Raw genomic sequence first — 17,356 nt, forward strand, 5'->3', positions numbered from 1 at the left:
CTGGATAGTCCTATAAACAAGTTGAATGTAACATAAAAACCATCTAGCACTGGGTGTTGTTTGCAACTGATGAATCACTAAATTTTACCTTTGAAATGAATAAAACAGTATATGGTAATTAAATTGAATTTAAGTAAAAAAGATAAAAACTAGCAAATAATACCTAGGGGCAAATGGCTTTACTGGCAAATTCTAGCCAATCATTTCAGGAAATAAGATTACCCTGATAACAAAATCCAACAGTGACATTTTAAGAACAGAAAACTATTGACTGATATCCTTCATGAACCTAGACTTGGAAATCCCCAACAAAATATCATATTTAGCAATTTCTAAAAAGAATAATGCATCATAAAGTGGTATAGATTCTGAAAATGCAGATTGTTTCAATATACAGAAATCAAACTGTCTTCTAACTCAGAGGGGAAAGAAGCATTTGACAAAGTTGAACATCAATTCATGACTTAAAAAAAAACCCAACCCAAACCTAGGAATTAAAGGGAAACTTCCTCAAGCTGATAAAAGACATTGGCAAAAATATTGACATCATTTTTAATGGTGTATAATTGCTTTTTTACTGTTTTTACTTTAATTCCAGTTAATGTTAAAAAAATAAAATGCAAACTGCTAGAAGGAAAGAAGATTGGATACTTTGACCTGTAGTTTGGAAACAAGGCAAGGACTTCTACTCTCACTACCTCATGTCAATATCATTTGGGAGGTACTAGCCAGTGCACTAAGGTGAGAAAAATAAAGAGGAAAGGAAGAAATAAAACTCTAATTGCAGAAGCTAAGATTATGCAGAAAAGTTCAAGGAATCAACAAAAAAAGCTAGTAGAACTAATAATTTAGCAAAGTCACTAGATACAAAACTAAATATATACAAAAATCACTATACTTATTCTGAACTATTGGAAAATGAAATCAAGAAAGAAAAAAGCAGGACCATTTACAATAGCACCAAATATATAATGTGGAGGGGAGAGAGACATGAATGTATGTGATCTTTATGCTGCATATTACAAAATACTGATGAAAAATTTAAAAGACCAAACAAATAAATATGAGTTTCTCATGGAATGGAAGACAATCTTGTTAAGTCATTTATCCTAATTGATCTATAAATCCAACACAGTCCCACTCAATATCCCAGTAGGAGTTTTTGCAAAAATTGACAAGCTATTTCTAAAATCTGCAAGAAGTGAAGAATGGCCTAAAACATAAAAAAGAAAATAATATTGGAAGACTCACATTATCTGATCTCAAGAGTTACTATAAAGCTTCTATAATCAACACAGTGTAGTATTGGTGAAAGGATAGACACATAAAACAGAACATAATATACTCCAGAAATAGACTCACATATATATGGTCAATTGATTTTTGGCAAATGTGCCAAAGCAATTCAATGGGAGAAATAGTCATTCAACAATGTATTCAGGGATCCCCGGATGGCGCAGTGGTTTGGCGTCTGCCTTTGGCCCAGGGCGTGATCCTGGAGACCCGGGGTCGAATCCCACATCGGGCTCCCGGTGCATGGAGCCTGCTTCTCCCTCTGCCTATGTCTCTGCCTCTCTCTCTCTCTCTCTCTCTCTCTCTCTCTCTTTCTCTCTCTCTGTGACTATCATAAATAAATAAAAAAACTTACAAAAAAAAAAAAACCAATGTATTCAGGAATAATTAAACATCCATGTGCAAAAGAATGAATCTCAACCTATACATCATACCATACAAAAAGTTAACTCAAAATGGATCTCTTTAGATCTAAATGTAAATCCTAAGCAATAAGGGGTCTAGAAGAAAATGTGGGACAATTTTCTTTATCACTTTGAGTTAAGGAAGGAGTTCTTAGTATGATCCATATAAGAAATTTAGTAGACTGTACTTCATCAAAATTTAAAACCTCTGCTTTTCAAAAGACACTGTTATGAAAAATCAAGACTATAGATTGGGAAAATATTTTCAAAATATGTTAAAACAGGATTGTATTCAGAATATATAAAGAATTCTCAACATTGAATACTAAGAAAATAAACAGCTCAGTTAAAGACAAGTTTTGAAAAGTGCTTCAAAAAACATATATGGATGTCAAATAAACATATGATACTGTGATCAACAACACAAGCACAATGAGATAGAACTACACACACCTATTAGAATAACCCAAATGAGAAAACCAGACAATACCAAGTGCTGAAAAGGATACAAAGCAAGTGGAGCTCTCAGACATAGCTGTAGAAATGCAAAATACTACAGCCACTTTGAAACACAGTGGGGGGATCCCTGGGTGGCGCAGCGGTTTGGCGCCTGCCTTTGGCCCAGGGCGCGATCCTGGAGACCCGGGATCGAATCCCACGTCGGGCTCCCGGTGCATAGAGCCTGCTTCTCCCTCTGCCTGTGTCTCTGCCTCTCTCTCTCTCATTCTATGTGACTATCATAAATAAATAAATAAATAAATAAATAAATAAATAAATAAATAAAATTTAAAAAAAAGAAACACAGCGGGGCAGTTTTTAATGAGCATATGCATTGCATACAATACAGCAATACCTTGAAAACAGGTTTAAGCAAATATGCAAAGGTTGATGGCAATATTATTATAACTGCAAAGCCTCAAAACAACCTAAATATCCTTTAACTGGGGAGTGGAAAAGCAAACTGTTATAGGCCTACAATGCAATATTACTTGGCAATTAAAATAACAAACTATTGGTATAACAGCATGAGTGAATCTCAAATGCATTATATTAAAGGAAAAAAAGCCAGACTCAAAAGGCTACATACTGTGTGATTCCATTTATACAACATTCTGGAAAAGGCAAAATAGCAGTGACTAGTAACACATACTATTTGAGGATAGAGCAGGGGGTGATTATAAAGGGCATGAGGGAATTTTTTGGACTGGATGGAAGACTCCATATCTTGATTTCAGTGACATATGTTAGTCAAAATTCACAGAACTGTACGCTAAAAAGAATAAATATCATATGTAAATTATACCTCGATAAACTGCCTTGAAATGAATGCCTGGACATTGAAAATAAAATTGTTTAGAAAAATTCAATGTGTAAGTGAAATATTTGAAAATTCAAACTCACCAACTCACCACTCAGATACATACTGTGAATACTTTCATCTACTATGCATCATGTTATATAGGCAAATACCTCTGTATAATATTTTCCAAAACTACGACTATAGCATGCATACTATTTTCTAACTTTAAAGAAATTCATCAATATGCTAAAAATATTTACCCTATCAACAAATTAATCTACTACATCCTTTTATTGGCTACATAGTATTCTACTATGCTTATGTAGCAATTTTTACTTATTTCTTAATGATGAATGTTTTTCACTCTCCAAAAAAGTCAATGAAAAATTGAGAACCATAAAATTTCTCTTCTTTCAAGTCTCCTGTTAACTCCGTAACACAAAGTAATCAATTGTCTTAGCAGATTCACATGATTCATAGTTCTTATACAATAGATATTATTAATGATCGAAAGCATATACAATAAAATCACATCCAAATGTAGCTTTCCTTTAGGAGGGCCTCAAAACCATTGAACACACACCTTCCAAAGAAGTCCTATTTCTTACACTGGAAAACAATTTGGGGAATAACAGATGAACACTAAAAATGTGTGTCAATATTTGCCCAAATCAGGCCCAGATGTACCATTCCTTTTTTGAGCATCCTGAAATGATGAAGCACAGCTTGTAATTATGCCCTGGATAGCATTTTGGCTTCACAGTAACAGCTGAACAGCAATGTGAGTGATGCATGCCAGCTTAGAGGAAGAAGTTTAGTTTGAGAACTCTTAGATTTTATATTTGACTACTCATTCATGTAAGGATAAAGAAATTGCATTATAGACTATATTTCTTCAGCAAATCATATATGATTTTATACATAAATTCTGAATTTATTTGCAGTAGACAATTTGGACAAACCAGGTATATCCAGTTAAAGCCTACTTTTAAATTAGAATTTAAATTTATTGATTATTGGGATGCCTGAGTGGCTCAGTGGTTGAGTGTCTGCCTTCAGCTCAGGGCATGATCCTGGGTCCTGGAATTAAGTCTCGCATCAGGCTCCCTGCAGGGAGCCTGCTTCTCCCTCTGCCTATGTCTCTGCCTCTGTGTGTGTGTGTGTGTGTCTCTAATGAATGAATAAATAAAAATCTTTTTAAAAATTTATTATCTTTATGCTAGTAAATATTATTTCCATTTTTTAACTATTCACATTTTTACATGGTGGTCAGATTGATATCACAATTCCTAAGGTATTCCAGGGAGAGGTGGTGAATTACTGGGTCAATATTATTTTCTTTCCATTTTTGTAAGAGAAATTTTTAAAAGATTATTGGTCCCAAAGATATATATTTTATTTATTTATATTTTTTAATTTTTATTTATTTAAGATAGTCACACAGGGAGAGAGAGAGAGAGGCAGAGACACAGGCAGAGGGAGAAGCAGGCTCCATGCACCGGGAGCCCGACGTGGGATTTGATCCCAGGTCTCCAGGATCGCACCCTGGGCCAAAGGCAGGCGCCAAACTGCTGCGCCACCCAGGGATCCCCCAAAGATATATATTTTAAATTTGATGTTTCCTGAACACTTTCCTTCCAAAAAGTATCTAAGAGTATCCACATTCTTCATGTCCTCATGAATAACGGATAACCATTTCTCATCAAATAAAGGTGATCTGCTTTACCTGCCTGCCCCTAGAAAATTAATTTTTTATGAAACTTGATAAAATCATCCAGAACTTTCATAATTGTTCATACAAAATATCTGGCATTCAAAACATTATCAAGTTTGCTAGGAATCAGGACCAGATAAACAAAAACAATTTGGGTGATCTAGATACCACAGTTATCTGACAGACTTAAAAATAATATTGATTAAGGCATTCAAGAAAAAAGACAAGAAGGGATCCCTGGGTGGCGCAGCGGTTTGGTGCCTGCCTTTGGCCCAGGGCGTGATCCTGGAGACCCGGGATCGAGTCCCACGTCGGGCTCCCGGTGCATGGAGCCAGCTTCTCCCTCTGCCTGTGTCTCTGCCCCACTCTCTCTCTCTCTCTGTGACTATCATAAATAAATAAAATTAAAAAAAAAAGACAAGAAGATGGAAAGTTTCACCAGAGAATTTGAACTCCTAAAGAAACCTTAGAACCAAAAAAATACAATAACTAAACTAACAGATGATAGCTAGATTTACTGTGGTAATCATTTTGCAATATATACAAATATTGAATCATCATGTTGTATGTCTAAAGTTAATATAATATTCTTTTATAAATTTATTTTTTATTGGTGTTCAATTTGCCAACATATAGAATAACACCCAGTGCTCATCCCATCAAGTGCCCCCCTCAGTGCCTGTCACCCAGTCACCCCCACCCCCTGCCCACCTCCCCTTCCACCACCCCTAGTTCGTTTCCCAGAGTTAGGATTATACATCAATTTCTTTAAAAGGTGGTTCTTCACCACCCAAAGCAACCTGGATTCCATGGAACATCTAAGTCTCCATGCATGGGCTTCAGAGAGTCAGAGAATCTTCTGAAAATCTATACAATTGTTTGAGTATGTTTATTTGGGGAAGAAGAGGGCCTATTGACTTTCATCAGCTGCTAGAGAGGGAGATCTGACTCCAAACCCCCCAAAAGCATCATAATCACTGAAAGTCCTTACTTTCTTAGCATGCCCTCTACAGCACTCATGAGCTAGCCTCTTCCCACCTCTGGACATCTTCCAAAAGTAAATATAAAAAACAAAAGAGAATCCTGCAAAAGGTCTTAATAAAACTAATTCAGATAGTCAAAATGAAGACCAATGATATTGCAGCCTGTGATACTAATTTGGCATGACACTATTGTGATCAGCTTCTGTCCTCTCCAAGGCCTCTGTTCTTGTAACTCAAAGATTTAGGGGTGATTAAGAAAAAGACATGACCACGAATTGGCAGTAGCACACAATGAGATTTATTTGGGTGGTGCTTTGACAGATATTCATGTGGAGGGGACATTTCTCGCAACACAACAGCTTCCAAAGACAACAGGGTGTGGCCACCACCCAGAAAAGGAAGAGGCAAGGGAACTCAAAAGGGAAACAGAAATTGGAAAAGGAGTTTACAGGTCCAAGTGACACTGCTCAGTAGTGTAATAAGGAGTCTCTGGGGCAAAGACTTTAAAATGTGGCAGCAGTACAGGGCCTGTTATAACTGTAGAGTTTGCTTTATCTATGGCTGGCAGATATTGGATGCAGTTCTGCAGAATATACAAAAGAAGCATGCCCTAAATGATTAAAACTGTGTTTACTTGGGCTATAATTAAACAATCAAATGTGTTTAATTGGATTTGAGTGTTGTACCAGCAGGATTCTGAGCTAATGGTCCCAGCCTGATACAAAGAAGTAAACAACATAGGGCCAATATACAGGGGCCATCTTTAGCTAATTTATAAAGCAGTTCTCAAGTTAGGTTCTTATTGCTTGGGGCTCTGTCTAGTGTTCCACTGCTTCTACACAATATTAGCTCAACTATCCTTTGTGATTTTTATGGCAGTACAGCCTAACTGAAAATTATTTTTGCTAGTCTTTCAGTAACAGGATAGTACATAACACTTGATCTTTTATCCCCACTACAGTGTTAAAATAGAATTTTAATATGACACTTAGAAAGTGTCAAAAGTATTTACTAATGACAAAAATAGTAAACTCTGAATTGATAATTACATTTTTATTCTGCATATTTTAATTGAGGCTTTGATATGATTGTATTCAAAGTATAGTAGCATTTCTTCCAACAACATTTCAAGTAGAATTATGTTGAATTTAAAGGATAGTTGTTTTCTCAAGTTCCTTATCCAATATTCTTTCTCCTTATCCCCAAAGGAAACGACTTTTTTTTAATTGCTGGCATTTGGTCATTTAATTTTTCTTTTAAAAGTAGGCTCCATGCTCAACATGGGGCTTGAATTCACAACCCTGAGATCAGGACTTGAACTGAGGGACTCCTGGGTGACTCAGAGGTTGAGCATCTGTCTTCAGCTCAAGGCGTAATCCTGGAATCCCAGGATTGAGTCCCACATCAGGATCCTTGCATGGAGCCTGCATCTCCCTCTTCCTATGTCTCTGCCTCTCTCTTTATGTCTCTCATGAATAAATAAATAAAATCTTAAAAAAAAAGACTTGATCAAGAGTTGAACACTTAACCAACTGAGCCACCCAGGCACTCCTGGTCATTTAATTTTCAAATGTATTCATTATTGGGACAGGTTGACATATTTATACACTTTTCTCTATAGGTGCCAATAAAAACATGCAGAGATGATGGCCTGAGCTGAAAACAAGAGTCTGGTGCCCAACCAACTGAATCACTGAGGTGCCCCTAAAATATTTAAATGCTGAAAAAATGAGCTTTTAACAAGTCATAATCTTTTTGCTAGAGGAAGGTCTTACCTCTGTCTTGATGACTGCTAACTGGTCAGGGAGATAGAGTAGCTGTCGCAATTTCTTAAAATAAGACAACAATGAAGTTTGCTACATCAATTGACTCTTCCTTAGAGGCCATTGTAGCATTATTGATGCATCTATTTTCAGTGTTATTGTGTCAGGGAAGAAGGGGACTTCAGGAGAAAGAGAGAGACAGGGGACCAGTGGCTGAATGTAGCAGTCAGAACACATTTATTGATTAAGTTTGCCATCTTATATAGGCACAGTTCGTGGTGCTTCCAAACCATTACAAAGTAACATATATGATCACTCATCAAAGATCACCATAAGAAATACAACAATGAAAAAGTTTGAAATATTATGAGAATTACCAAAATATGACACAGAGTCATGAAGTGAGCATACGCTGTTGTAAAAATAGTGCCAATAGACTTGCTTGACACAGGGTTGCCATAAACCTTCAATCTGTAAAACAAAATACAATATTTGTGAAGCACAAAGTGATAGGCAATAAAACAATGTATGCCTGTATGTGATACTGCAGTGAGAGCTATAAGTTTTCACCTGCTTGAAGGCATCAAAGTGGTTGATCATCCCTAACAGTGATGTGTGAGGCAAGAGTTTTAGTGATAGCTCAGATGGTATATTTTCAGTGTGCCAAGAAAGACAAAGGATTAGAAATCAGAGGAGGAAAACCAACAACAAACTTTTAAAAAATCAAATGAAAAAAATTAATAAAAAATTTTTCACAGGAAATGAACAGGCAAGTCACTGAAATAAAAGTCCAAATTGTTAGTGAAGATATGAAAGGATATTTAACCTTCTTAGTAATTGGAGAAATGAAAATCACAACCATATCCATCCCTTCAAGGTTATCAAAATTGTTTAATTTTGATATCAACTATAAAAGGGATGGAGAAGCAGCTACTCTCATAAACTGCTAGTTGAAGTGTAAATTAGTGTAATCACTTTGAAAGATTACTCAGCAGTACTTGTGAAATATTTAAATACCCAGACCACATGTTCCATGCCTTGGCCTCTTCCATGGAGAATGTTCATACTTGAATGATCACAAGAGTGCATGAAAAAGATATTTTCTGCAGTTTTGTTGTAATAGTGAAAAACTGAAAACAATTTCAATGTCTCTCATCAGCAGGAAGATTAAATTAGCCATATAAGCACATTTGTAAAATATTATGCAGCATGTAAAATGAATGATGTTTTCATCTTATAAGGATACAGTTGACACATTAAATTGGATATAAAGTAGTCTTAAAGGATAGATACTAAACTGATGTTGGCTTCTACCACAGGGAGTGAAAATGGGAGAATTAGCTACTGAGCAGCCATGGTAGTCAAAGGAGAATTTTGCTTTGTAATGTTTATAAGAAAATATTTGATTATTATCTTTAAAGTTCAAATCAGTAATATTAACATCACTACTAATAATAATGGAAATTAAATTAGGAAATGCCCAATGACATCATAGGAATAGAAAATGCAATTTCTCAGGTAGCCCAGGGGGCTTGGCAGTTTGGCATCGCCTTTGGCCCAGGGCCTGATCCTGGAGACCAGGGATCAATTCCCGCGTCGGGCTCCCTGCATGGAGCCTGCTTTTTCCTCTACCTTTGTCCCTGCCTCTCTCCCTCTCTCCCTCTCTCCCTCTCTCCCTCTCTCTCCCTCTCTCTCTCTCTCTCTCTCTCTCTCTCTCTCTCTCGATGAATAAATAAAATCTTAAAAAAAGAAAATGTAATTTCTCAAGCCTGAATGAATGAAATAAATATTTCTCAACATTTTATCATTATGAAGGGTCCCTCTAGCAATGCTTTTAGAACAGCTGTATTGATATAATTCACATATAATTCACTCTTCTAAAGTATACAATTCAGTGGGGTTTCAGTATATTCATAGGATATGTCATCATTCTTCTCACTCCAGAACGCTTTCCTTACTCCAAAATGAAACTATCCATGCACAGTCACTCCTGATTCTGTCTTCCTCTCAGCCCCTGGCAAGTACGGGTCTACCTTCTGTCTCTAATGATTTGTCTATTTTGGACATTTCATTAAAATGGAATCATATACAATGTAGCCTTTTAGGCTGGTTTCTTTTATTTAGCCATAATGTTTTCAGGGTTCCTCATCTATCAGTACTTCGTTCCTCTTTTAATGGTCAAGTTATATTCCATTGTGTGGAGAGACCACACTTTATTTACCCATTCATCAGTTGATAGACACTAGCTTCCACCTTTTTGGATATTGTGAATAATGGGCTATGAACATCCATGTTCAACTTTTGTGTGATCTGTCGTTCTTTTTGCCTTAAAATATATTTTGTCTGATATTAATATTGTATTTAAAAATTTGTCAAAATAATTTCAGGCTTTGGGTGATATCTTTTTTTCCAAAGAGGATATTCACTTGACTCTAAGTAGTACTCAGAGGGCACTAGCAATTCAGGATTCTTTTCATATAGTTTCAAGGTGATAGCTGATGTGGATTTGGGCTTTAGACCCCTGCAGGGCAGATCAATATACTATTTGCTCTTTTCCCTAGGTGCAGTGGTTCCTGGTATCCAACACAGAATATAGGATTTTACCAGGTACCTGCTTTGGGCAGGTCCTGGACTCACACTTTTATAACCCTATGTTCATGACTGTGTCAAAGATAAGTGTCTTGCTTCTCAGCCTTACTGTTTTCAGAAGTGGCCAGTGATTGATCCTGGGGGGGAAAGTGGGTCCAGGTAAACAGCTTTCTCTGTAGGTTTCCTTGTTGTCCTGAATTTCAGGCTTATTCATTCTGTACACATTGATACTGATACTTACCAATAAATTCTCTCTCTCTCTCTCTCTCTCTCTCTCTCTCTCTCTGTCCAGTTAATGGGAATTACCTATTTTGCCATTACTCAAAATGAAAGCCTCTGTTATGTTTTTTAATTTGGCAGTCATCTTTGTCTTTCCTATCGTCAGATTGATCCTGTTTGATATATGAAGTTGGGTGTAGAGATTACTAAATACACAAAAACTTAAAAAATAAACTTTATGGAAACACATAGGATAGAAAAACAAATTATTTAATGACACAAAAAATAATTGGAGAGATCCAGGATGTGGGATATTATGACAACTGACCTGATTCCTCAACAGGTCAAAGGTTTGAAAAAAGGAACAGAAGAATAGTATTCAAGAACAAATGTGCCTGAGTAGATAAATAGAATGAATGGACTCTGTTTGGACATTGACTTGAACAAACCAGTTATAAGAGATTTTGAAGGTAACTGAAAATTTTGAATAGGGATTAAGTATGTCAAAATGCAATTTCTGCACTCTGAATAAAACAAAACAGTAGGGTAAGTTTACTGAAAGGCTTTTGACCTGCAAACCAGGAAACCCAAGGCTACAAGGAGTTCTGAGTTGTTCACAGGCTAAAGGATATTTATGGGATAAATATGAAAGTCATTTGGCTTTTTTAGTTGATTGGTTGCCTAGTGATCTTCATGTTTATTTGGAACAGGGTAGCTGAGTCAAGGAAAGGAATTCCAGAGATGGCCACAAACAGATTTGGTATTTGCGGATTGACTGGTGTATTCTGCTGATTTCTGAGAAGAGATGAAATACCTGTAAGGTTAGGCTAAGTTTCCTTTTTTGCACTTGCATTAACCATCTCCATTTTGTACCTGACATAAGAGACTCCATTTTAGTTTGGTTCTCCTTACCAAACTAATGTGAGTTTGCTCCTTGGTGAGGTACAAATAGAGACTTACATGAGGTGGAGCTGTCACACAAAGGAAATTTTATTTGCAGCAAATAAGGAGATCACAGGGAATAACCTACAAAGCTGTGACTTCCCTAGCAGGGGAGTGGTTTCTTTTTAGGGATTAGGATGAATATTCAGAAAAGGAAACTTTGCCATTGAATGCAAAAGTGGGCATAAGGTTGTGCATACTATTTAGAAAAACATGCCTATACAGGCATCCTATATTATGTAAACAAATCTTGTGTTCCTCCTAGAGTGGAGAATTTAGCAGTATAATGAAGCAGAGGTAACTGTCTGACAAGGGTAAGGGGCTTTGGGCATGCTCTGAGAGCTGGTATAAACTAGATGAGGGCTTGGGCTCCTTGTCTTGGTTAAGGTGCACAGGGTCTTGCTGACTTTTGAAACAGCACTGGGAGTTTTACCACTGATTTATTGTCTCTGATATGTTTAGGGTATATTCTGGGCTGCTAGAGACTTAGTTCCTGCCTTCTTTTTGTTCCCTTAAAGTCCACAACCACTCAGAACTTGAGAGACTCCTAACTCTGGGAAAATAACAACAGGTAGTGGAAGGGAAGGTGGGCAGTGGGGGGGCACTTGTTGGGATGAGCAAATCATCCCGGTGTTATATGTTGGCAAATCAAACTCCAATAAAAATATACCAAAAAATCCACAACTACTAAAGTTTTTGCATTTCTTTGTAATTCTGACACCTCCTAGGAAGTTCTGCAGGAAGTGTGCAAGTAGAGCCAATAGGGCAATAATAATAAGGGAAAACAGCTGGGGGCCTAAAGTAACTTCTATCATGAAAGCCATGTCTCCACTTTCTTTTTCTGGTGACCCCTAATGCCTTTTTCTTCCAGTTCAACAGATATTAGGAGATATGAAGGATTTATTGGTAATTATTTATTTAGTGTGATAATGGTATTGTGGTTTTGAAATAAAATATTTTAAGGAAATATTTAACAAAGTATTAAGGAGTAAAAAAAAAAAAAGAAACATGCCAGGGATTTGTTCTAAAACTCCATAACTGTAATTAAAAAATGATTGATAGGATCCCTGGGTGGCGCAGCAGTTTGGCGCCTGCCTTTGGCCCAGGGCGCGATCCTGGAGACCCGGGATCGAATCCCACGTCAGGCTCCCGGTGCATGGAGCCTGCTTCTCCCTCTGCCTGTGTCTCTGCCTCTCTCTCTCTCTCTCTCTGTATGACTATCGTAAATAAATAAATAATAAATAAATAAATAAATAAATAAATAAATAAATAAATAAAATTAACCTTTAAAAAAATGATTGATGAACAAGATGATCAAAACAGCATCAACTTGGGGTACAAGTATATGGGGTACATTTTACTATTATTTCTGCCTTTGTATATGTTTGAACACTTTCATTATAAGAAGCTACAAATAGATTTCCTGCTGAGGAAAAAAACATGTCTTCCTGGTTTCACTTGGGTTATTCAATCACAAAACATTTAATTTATGTCAGGAGCAGAACAGTAAAAGTATGTAATGAAATAATCTGAAGCTGAAAATGAATTTTAAAAAATTTAAATTTTATATAGGCACACATCTTTCCTGAAATTCCCTGCAAGATAGCTATTTTCATTTGCCACAACTATTAAAAAGAAAAAAAAAAAAACAGGACTAAGGTGAAGTCACTTGTTCCCCCAGACAGCGAACTAAGACTTATTTTGCAGGAGTGGAATTTTAAACCTATCAGCCTGCATTTCCCTGGTCAGCACTAGAGAGGAAATCTGCCCTATAGGACTCCTTGCCTTCTCCTAAGACAAAGTAACCTGGCCTGAAATAACCTTTTCTTTTCTCTTCTTTCTTTCCACGTTCCTTTTCTTTTTTTCTTCTTTCGTTTCTTTCTTTTTTCTAATAACCTTCTTGTATGGACCCTTTGGAGCAGCTCCTGGGAGCTCCCTCCTATTTACTAGGGCTGCTGCTCAATTCATGAATCCTTAAATAAGGCCAATTAGATCTTTGCATTTACTTGAATTATTATTTAACACAATTCTTTTTTTTTTTGATGTTTACTCTCGCCACTTTTATTTTTTTTTAATTTTATAAATTAATTTTATTGGTGTTCAATTTACCAACATACAGAATAACACCCAGTGCTCATCCCGTCAAGTGTACCCCTCAGTGCCCGTCACCCATTCACCCCCACCCCCCGCCCTCCTCCCCCTCCACCACCCCTAGTTCATTTCCCAGAGTTAGGAGTCTTTATGTTCTGTCTCCCTTTCTGATATTTCTCACACATTTCTTCTCCCTTCCCTTATATTCCCTTTCACTATTATTCATATTCCCCAAATGAATGAGAACATACACTGTTTGTCCTTCTCCGGTTACTGTGGCCAAGTTCAAAAAGGGTGTTGCCTGAGTTCTCCTCTGGGATTTTGATGGAATCTTGTCTCACATTTAGATCTTTCATCTATTTTGAGTTTATCTTTGTGTATGGTGCAAGAGAGTGGTCCAGTTTCATTCTTCTGCATGTGGATGTCCAATTTTCCCAGCACCATTTATTGAAGAGACTGTCTTTCTTCCAGTGGATCGTCTTTCCTCCTTTATCGTATATTAGTTGACCATAAAGTTCAGGGTCCACTTCTGGGTTCTCTGTTCTGTTCCATTGATCTATATGTCTGTTTTTGTGCCAGTACCACACTGTCTTGATGAACACAGCTTTGTAGTACAACCTGAAATCTGGCATTGTGATGCCCCCAGATATGGTTTTCTTTTTTAAAATTCCCCTGGCTGTTTGGGGTCTTTTCTGATTCCACACAAATCTTAAAATAATTTGTTCTAAGTCTCTGAAGAAAGTCCATGGTATTTTGATAGGGATTGCATTATACGTGTAAATTGCCCTGGGTAACATTGACATTTTCACAATATTAATTCTGCCAATCCATGAGCATGGAATATTTTTCCATCTCTTTGTGTCTTCCTCAATTTCTTTCAGAAGTGTTCTATAGTTTTTAGGGTATATTTTGAGAACCATTTGAATGGTAAATGGTTCTCCAACCTTTTATTTTCAGGTTGTAGGTGTCCTTCTGTCTAAAATGAGTCTCTTGTAGACAGCAAATAGATGGGTCCTGCTTTTTTATCCAGTCTGAAACCCTGCGCCTTTTGATGGGGTCATTAAGCCCATTCACGTTCAGAGTTACTATTAACAGATATGAGTTTAGTGTCATCATGATATCTATTTAGTCCTTGTTTTTGTGGATTGTTCCACTGAACTTCTTCTTAAAGGGGAGTTTTAAGAGTCCCCCTTAAAATTTCTTGCAGAGCTGGTTTGGAGGTCACATATTCTTTCAGTTCCTGCCTGTCTTGGAAGCTCTTTATCTCTCCTTCCATTTTGAATGAGAGCCTTGCTGGATAAAGTATTCTTGGTTGCATGTTCTTCTCATTTAGGACCCTGAATATATCCTGCCAGCCCTTTCTGGCCTGCCACGTCTCTGTGGAGAGGTCTGCTGTTACCCTAATATTCCTCCCCATGAAAGTCAGGGACTTCTTGTCTCTTGCTGCTTTAAGGATCTTCTCTTTATCTTTGGAATTTGCAAGCTTCACTATTAGATGTCGAGGTGTTGAACGGTTTTTATTGATTTTAGGGGGGGATCTCTCTATTTCCTGGATCTGAATGCCTGTTTCCCTTCCCAGATTGGGAAAGTTTTCAGCTAGGATTTGTTCAAATACATATTCTGGCCCTCTGTCCCTTTCGGCGCCCTCGGGAACCCCAATTAAACGTAGGTTTTTCTTCCTTAGAGTGTCATTTATTTCCCTTAATCTGTCTTCATGGTCCCTTAATTGATTGTCTCTTTTTTCCTCAGTTTCCCTCTTTGCCATTAACTTGTCTTCTATGTCACTCACTCGTTCTTCCACCTCGTTAACCCTCGTCGTTAGGACTTCTAGTTTGGATTGCATCTCATTCAATTGATGTTTAATTTCTGCCTGATTGGATCTAAATTCTGCAGTCATGAAGTCTCGTGAGTCCTTAATGCTTTTTTCTAGAGCCACCAGTAGCTGTAGAATAGTGCTTCTGAATTGGCTTTCTGACATTGAAGTGTAATCCAGATTTTGTAACTCTGTGGGAGAGAGGGCTGTTTCTGATTCTTTCTTTTGAGGTGAGGTTTTCCTTCTAGTCATTTTGCTCAGTGCAGAGTGGCCAAAAACAAGTTGTATTGGAACACGGGGGAGTATCACTGGTCCGTCTAGCTGGTCTTCTGGGGGAGGGGCCTGCTGTGCTGATTTTCAGGTGTTAGCACTTGGGGGAGCTGCTCTGCCCCTGCCTGCTGCCGGGCTCAGCGGGGGTTGTTTACCCCGTTGGGCCCCAGGAGGAACAGCCGCAGTTGCTATGGCAGCTCTGGAAGCCTGGATTTAGCCTCCGCAGGAACTACGGGGCTCGGGGCTCTCGGTTCTCCGTCTGCAGGGCCTGGAGGCTCCGGGGCGGGGCCGCTGATCTGCTCAGCTCGGGGCAGGAGCGTCCTTGCTGTCCTGGGCCCTCCCGGCCTCTGCCTGTCCCGGGGAGGCTGGATCCTGGGCTGTGTCCCGGCGCCCTGTGCTCCGGGGCCTGCGCTGGTGGATTCGCGCTCCCGCCCTGCAGCTCCCTCCCTGGAGCCGCTCCCGAGCCCCTCCGAGCTGCTCCGGCCCCGCCGTGCGTGCTGCAGCCCTTAGGGAGCTCGGAGATGCGCTCGCAGGTGTCTGTTAGTGTCCCCGGGAGCCCGAGGGCATCCCCGCCCTCCTGGGTCCTGCTCCAACTCCCTGCGAGCCCCTTTCCGCCCGGGAAGGTTGGTGCAGCTCCTGCTCCTCCGGGACGGGGCTCTCCTGTCCTGGGGACACTCGCCCCGGCCTCAGCCCGGCTCCTCGCGGGGCCCCTCCCCCTCGGAGGCCTTTTGTTCCTTTATTTCTTTTTCCCCGTCTTCCTACCTTGATAGAAGCGCGAACTCTTCTCACTGTAGCATTCCAGCTGGTCTCTCTTTACATCTCAGGCCGAATTCGTAAATTTTCAGGATGGTTTGAAGGTTATCTAGGTAATTTGGTGGGGACAGGTGATTTGGGGACCCTGCTCTTCCGCCATCTTGCCCCTCCCCCCCACAATTCTTTTTTAAAAAAGGAAATTCAAGATAGTTCTCTTTGAGCATAATCAATGTTCGTATCAACTTTTTGTATATTCTTAGCATACTGGAATAAATATAGCTCATGCCACAAAACAGAAGAGCCCTTCTGTGCCTTGTGGAATAAAGGAGGCAGAGGAGGCAAACACATTCCGCCTACCTCTGTTCCCTCCCCTCCCCAGAAGACACACAGCGTGGACAGCTTGGACACTCACGATTGAAACTTCCTACCTACCTACCTCCCTTCCCACAATTTATTCTGTATGTTAATATAACGGTTCAGTTGTCATTAGCACGCCTTTACTATTCCCTGGGATTCCCGTCCAAGCAAATCGCCTGACTGTTCATCACAGGAACTTCCACAAGTTCCATCAACTTCTATCAACTCTTCAATTTCTCCGAAAGAAAGCAGCAACAGTTGGCACCTAAAAACCCTCGCTGTTACCCCCAATCCTGGTCCTTAGTACCACGATCCTTACGCAAACCTAATCAAGTCCGTCGCATTGAAACAAAACTTGCCCTTCTCCATGAATTCCAACCCTGATTTCGTGGCCGTGCCAAGGTGTTGTGTGTGTGTCTGTTGCAGTGGTGTCCTCACCGCGATCAGCCATAAACTCCGTTTATTATCGACGGTTGCACTGGGGATACCAGAGGGGCCGACATTCGATGCAGGTTTGAGATCCAATGTTTCCTAAGTTCAGCGTTAGCCCGTTCAGCCCAAGTCACATTTACGTTTCCCATATTGAGCCTATCCCTTGCTCCCGCTAAAAATGTTGGTTAACTTCATAGTGCAAACTTCGTCTCTCTCTCTCTCTCTCTCTCTCTCTTTTTAAGATTTTATTTATGATAGAGAGAGAGAGAGGCAGAGACAGGCAGAGGGAGAAGCAGGCTCCATGCAGGTAGCCTGACGTGGGACTCGATCCTGGTTTCCAGGATCACGCCCTGGGCTGAAGGCAGGCGCTAAACCGCTGAGCCACCCAAGGATCCCCCGTTTTTCTCTTTTATACAACCGAACTTTTTCAATT

Source organism: Nyctereutes procyonoides, unplaced genomic scaffold, assembly GCF_905146905.1.
Source record: "Nyctereutes procyonoides isolate TBG_1078 unplaced genomic scaffold, NYPRO_anot_genome, whole genome shotgun sequence".
NCBI lineage: Eukaryota > Metazoa > Chordata > Mammalia > Carnivora > Canidae > Nyctereutes > Nyctereutes procyonoides.